This window comes from Arachis ipaensis, chromosome B03, assembly GCF_000816755.2.
Source record: "Arachis ipaensis cultivar K30076 chromosome B03, Araip1.1, whole genome shotgun sequence".
Taxonomy (NCBI): domain Eukaryota; kingdom Viridiplantae; phylum Streptophyta; class Magnoliopsida; order Fabales; family Fabaceae; genus Arachis; species Arachis ipaensis.
In genome coordinates, this window is record NC_029787.2 from 717297 (window position 1) to 723474 (window position 6178).

General features: G+C 33.2%; 1 long non-coding RNA gene across 1 annotated transcript; it reads right to left on the reverse strand.

Annotated features, from left to right (window-relative positions):
• LOC110269555 lies at positions 1681-2342 on the reverse strand. The gene is made up of 3 exons (XR_002358336.1): positions 2212-2342; positions 1970-2109; positions 1681-1878 (listed from the first exon to the last, which is right to left on the reverse strand). It is a non-coding gene; the product is annotated as an uncharacterized LOC110269555 (long non-coding RNA).

Below are 6178 nucleotides of genomic sequence, written 5' to 3' on the forward strand. Positions count from 1 at the left end.
AATTAACAAAAATAATAGTTATTTTTAATAATATCACATTATATAATATGGAGTTATGCTACACATACAAGTCTTTTTGGCTTACAAGTCTTACAAGTTGGGCCAAATCTAACAAAAACTACATCCACCTACTGGAGCGTGATAACATGCACGTCACTCAACCGTTTCCAAAGCGCGCTCTCACTCACCATTGGAAGATACTTCTTCTTCTTCACGTTCTTCCTTTTCCTCCTCATCTTCCTTCTTCTTCTTCTCTTTCTTTTTCTTCGCATGTTTCATCTTTATCGTTATTTTTTATTACTGTTGTTGTTGCTGCATTTTTTCCTCCTCTTCTTTCTATTGATTTTGTAACATTATGTATTTTTTTCTTCTTTGTTTGATTTTTTCTCCCAAGAAATATTATAAGAAAACGAAATAAGAAGACAAGGAAGAGGAAACAGTAGAAGATGAAGAGAAGGAAGAGGAAGAGTTTTTGAATTATGCAGAACTTATCAGAATAAAAATACACTAAAAAATTCTTAAAATACACCCAAATATCTTCGTGCTACACTCAAATTTGCTGCAAATACAGAAAAATATTTTCTCTAATGCTGCGTTTTTTTTTCTTCTTTTTTCCCTTATTTCTTTCTTTCTTTTAGTTAAATGAATGTAAATTCATCCTTTTCCAAGTAATTCTGCAGCATTATGTGTTTCTTCTTCTTCTTTATTTGATTTTTTTGTTTTTATTCTTGTTAAGAGAGTAAAACAATAAAAAAACTTGAAAAGATAAAATAAAAAGGAAAAGATGAATAAGAAAAAAAGAAAAAGATGGTGAGGATGATAAAAAAAAAGAAGAAACAGTAGAAGATGAAAAGGAGGAAGAGGAAGAGTTTTGAATTATGCAGAACTTATCAGAATAAAAATACACCCAAATATCTTCGTGTTACACCCAAATTTGCTGCAAATACAGAAAAATATTTTCTCTAATGCTGCGTTTTTTTCTTCTTCTTTTTTTCCTTATTTCTTTCTTTCTTTTAGTTAAATGAATGTAAGTTCATCCTCTTCCAAGTAATTCTGTAGCATTATGTGTTTCTTCTTCTTCTTTGTTTGATTTTTTTTATTTTTATTCTTGTTAAGAGAGTAAAACAAGGAGAAACTTGAGAAGGTAAAATAAAAAGAAAAAGATGAATAAGAAAAGAAGAAGAAGAAGATGGTGATGATGATTAAAAAAAAAAAAGAAGAAACAGTAGAAGATGAGAAAGAGAAAGAGAAAGAGTCTTGAATTATGCAGAACTTATCAAAATAAAGATACACCTAAAAATTCTTAAAATACACCTAAATATCTTCGTGTTACACCCAAATTTGTTGCAGAAAAATATTTTTCTCTAATGATTGAACACTATACATAATATATCTATCGGTCTTCAACCTTTAAATTCTTTGGATCAAGGTTCAGAAAACTGGACCGGTCATCAAACTGCTCTAGTCACTGGTTCATTGGTCTAATCGGTTCAACCGATGGTTCAACTGAAAAAACCGTTTTAGAATAGAATAATAAATAAATTATAAATACACATCCTAAAATATAATTATAGTCTGATATAAATCTTAAAATATCTTTGAAATTTAAAACACTACATAAAATATCATCAACCAAATACATATGATCTTATCAAAATCCAAACTCAAAAGTTAAATAGTAATAAAAGCATATCTAAATATTAAATCCCAACTACATGGTTTATCAATCATCAAAATTCGCAAGAACTTGTTACAAATCTGCTTCGGTGGGATGATTTTCACCTTCATTCCCACCCTGTTCAGCAGAAGAATCAAGAGATGCAGCATAAAGACCACTACTACCACCGCCACTTTGATATAAATCAGCATCAATTTCACCTAATAAAATAGACATGTTATGATGTTATCATTATATTATAAACTAACAACATTCTAATAAATCATTAGAAACTAAATATACTATACTCACGCAATAAGTCATCCACATTACTAGGAAGATCAGGCTCTTTCTCTACAACCTCTTCAGTCACCCAAAAGTCAACTTGACTGATGCTTTCATAATCAATTGGATCATATTGTGTCTTTTGCTTTCTTTTTTCTTTTTCCTTCCTAAAAAGTTAAATACAATATATGAAGATTTAATAATTTACAAATTTGTTATGATAAAGATTACAAATGAAACAATATGGTATTTCATGAAACATATATTACCTGGATTTAAGACGCAAATTATAGGTAACATAAACAATGTCATTCAGTCTATCATGCTCCAATCTATTTCTTCTTTTTGTATGAATCTGGACAAAAAGGCTCCAATTTCTCTCACACCCAGAAGAAGCAGATGCTTGACTAAGAATGCAATGAAAGATAACAAGAAGATATCAATTATAAAACCATAACATATTAGAAGATATCAATTAAGAACATAGGAGCATAAAACAAGTTACTATTAATTAAACAAATATTCAGCCATATTCTTACTAGGCTTAAGTTCAGATGCAGCTCGAATAGCTTCTGGTCTATCAAAACTTTTCTTCCGATATCTATATTTATATTATAATTTATTTATTATTTTAAAATAATTTTTTCGGTTGAACCACCAGTTGGACTGGTTAGACCAGTAAAATAATGACTAAAACAGTTTAATGATCGGTCCGGTTTTTAGAACCTTGAGAAGAAAAAATCAGTGTAAAAATAAATTAGAAGAGGAAATAAAAATTAGGGAATCAAGTGAAAATAAATTAGAAATAAAAAAAATTAAAAAAAGAAAGTAAAAGGAGATGAAAAAAAATATTTCTTTCATTGCCTGAACTGAATCCAAATTGTTACACTTGCAATACAAGGTAACAAGATCAAGCAAACCTCGCATAACGTCAGGTGCTTCTTTATAATTTTCATTAAAAAAGAATTTAGGATTCAAGAAGTAAGCTGCCGCATGAAGATCTTTCTTCAAATGCTTGTCCTATCTTGAGTTGATAATATCTGTGTACGGCTGATATGCAGTCTTGGGCCAATCCATTCAATTACCTCAGAAAACAAATTACACAAGTGTGAAGCATTTTTTACCATACTGGAAGCATCTACTGATTTCACGAAGCACAAATCTTTAGAACAATATACCAAGAAATTGATTAACATTCTTTGTCTTTGATCTGTCCAACCATCAGCCATGAGGGTACATCCAGTTTCCTTCCATGCACTCCTATAACTATCAACTAGCATTTGGCTTTCTCTTTTAAGACCAGCCAACAAATGAACCCTTAACTTATCATAAGAAGGCCCCTTGTAACCAGGTCCAATACCAACAACACCATCCAGCATATCTTGAAAATATGGCGACATCACAATATTAAATGGAATTTTACAATCCAAAAGCCACCGAGCAAATCGTTTATCAACCTCGTGTATTGCCTCTTTGTTTTGCAGAACACTTTTAATACTTGGTTGAGCTCTTGGAGTTGTTCTTGGTGCAAACATAGGAGGAATGACTTTGGCTTTTTTCTTTGGATCGCCTCCAACTCCTTGCTGACTTGAGGTACGCTGCTGTTCCTGTTCTTCTTGAGCTATTGCCTCATCAATTGCATCATCTACCTCATCACCACCCTCTTCACCAAAACTTATTTTTCTTTTCTTTTTGTTGGTCTGAATATCTTTCAACAAACTTTCCATCTGTTTTTCCACATCATATGGAACTTTAGGACATTTTTTCACGCTCCAGTAATCTTTGCTAGATGTTTCTTCATCTTGTGAATTCTACCTCTATTGAAAACTTGTAGACAAAATAAACATTGATATTGTGGTTTTCCATTCACCATTTGTAGAGCAACATATTTCCAAGCTAAATCTGTTTTTTCCCTAAGGTTAGAAGAACTTTGTGACTGACTATCGTTAGCACTACGGGAATTAGGATTAGCAGCATCATTCGGAATAGGAGTATCGGCAGACATGTTATTATTCACAGAAGCATTGTTATCAGTAGTTACTTCTTGATTAATACTATCTTCCATAACTGAAATTAATAAAACATATATGAAAATAATAACAGCCACAACAATAAACATTAACAAATCTGCCTATACAATGAACATTAACAATTCTGCCTACAATAATTTTGCCTAAAGCAATTCAGCCAGTCAACAATTATGCAAAACCGAGTAAGTTTCCAGCATTAACAAAGTACAAAACAGAGTAACAAATTTCAGCTTATTTAGCAAAGGAACGAACAGAAATTGAGCAACAAATTTCAACTTATTTACAAAACAGAGTAACAAATTTGAGTAGAGGAACGAACAGAAATTGAGCTACAAACAGAAATTGAGCAACAAATTTCAGCTTATTTACAAAAATAGAGTAACAAATTTAAGCAGAGGAACGAATAGAAATTGAGCTACAAACAGAAATTGAGCAACAAACAGAAATTGAGCTGCAAAATAGAAGACCAGCCAGTTAATTTTCAGATTATTTATTTCTCATGCTAACCAACAAACGGAGGAAGTTCACAATTAAACTGAAATTTGAGTTCACAGAGGAAGTTCACAGAGTATCAATTTCACAGAGAAAGTTCACAGAGGCGAAGAACAAAGAAGATGAGCAGAGGACGAGTCACTCACCTGGGGTCGACGGAGGGCTACTGGTGTCGACTAGGGGTGAGCACGGGTCGGTTTGGTTCGGGTTCATAGTAAAATTAGAACCGAACCGATCGAAATATAATTGGTTCGATTTGGTTTGGATTTATGTTTTTTTGTACATGTACCCAAACCAAACCAAACCGATTAAGAATGGATTGGTTCGGTTCGGGTAATTGGGTACCCGATGACTTTGAAATTCATACAAAAAAACCAAATTTTTATCTTAAAAATTCAACAAGTACAATAAACATGTAACATCAATAGAAATAATCCAAACATGTTAAATACCAAATACATTAAAAACTAAACTTATTAACATCCAAACATATTAATAGTGAATAATCTTTGTCTAATGGAAAAGTCATATATATATTTTTTATTTTTTTATTTAATTAATATATGATCGGGTTCGCGGGTTGGTTCGGGTTCTGCACCCTCAGAACCGATATCCGAACCAATCACTAATAAAGACCATCGGTTTGGTTCGGATTGGACCCGATTACCCGTTGGTTCCAGAACTAATTTAATTGGTTCGGACGGGTAATCGGGTACCCGCTATCCGTGCTCACCCCTAGTGTCGACTGTTGAGGACCGCGCGACGATGAAGACGATGAGAGGGCTACTGCCTGCTGATGTTGAGAAGATGAAGACGATGGAGATGGAAGGCTACTGGGCAGGGAACCAGGCGAAGATGGAGGGTTACTGGGGCTGAGGACCAGGCGACGGTGGTGGCGTTGATGACCTGAGACCGCATCGACGAAGGAGGGCGACTGGGCGGCTAGGGTTCACTCTTCTCTCACTGTGATATGATTCAGAATCAGATGAATCATGAATGAATGGGGTCGGGGAAAGAAAGGGAGGGTGGGGTGCTCCACGAGCAGTCGGGTCGGGTTAAGGTTTTTTTTTTTAAAAAACAATAAAACGGCGTCGTTTAGCAGAACCGGCCGATCACCGATTCAGCCCAACCAGCCGGTTTACCAGTTCTTCCCAGCACGGTTTTTACAGGAGGATCGGACCGTTTGCGTCGTCGGTTCGCGGTTAAACCAGTCGAACCGGCTGGTCCGGTCTGATTTTCAGAACCTTGCTTTGGATTATTAACTCTACCAATCTCTTGCCAACTCGAATTACATGTCATTGTGATGAAGAGATCTAGATATCCATATATTTCTTACAAATTGTTAGAATATCTTAATAATTATTAAACATGTATCTCATTCTACATGTGAAAGACGCAGGTAGCTAGAATGATACATTTATCTGCTTTGGAAGCATGGATTTCATCCCTAACAACTATATCTTGAATCCTAACTCGTTGTATATATCACTCCTGATCTTATTATTAAATTAATTAATTAATTAATATTTTTATTTTACACTCCTTTTAAAATAATGGCATGAGAAAAATTAAAATTTAATATTATTTTAAAATATAAAACTCTTTTAATCTAATCAAAAAATAAAAATTAAAAATAATTATTTTAGTTTTATCATATCTATCCTATTATTTGTCAATAAAAACAAAAAATAATTACAATTTAAATATTAATAAC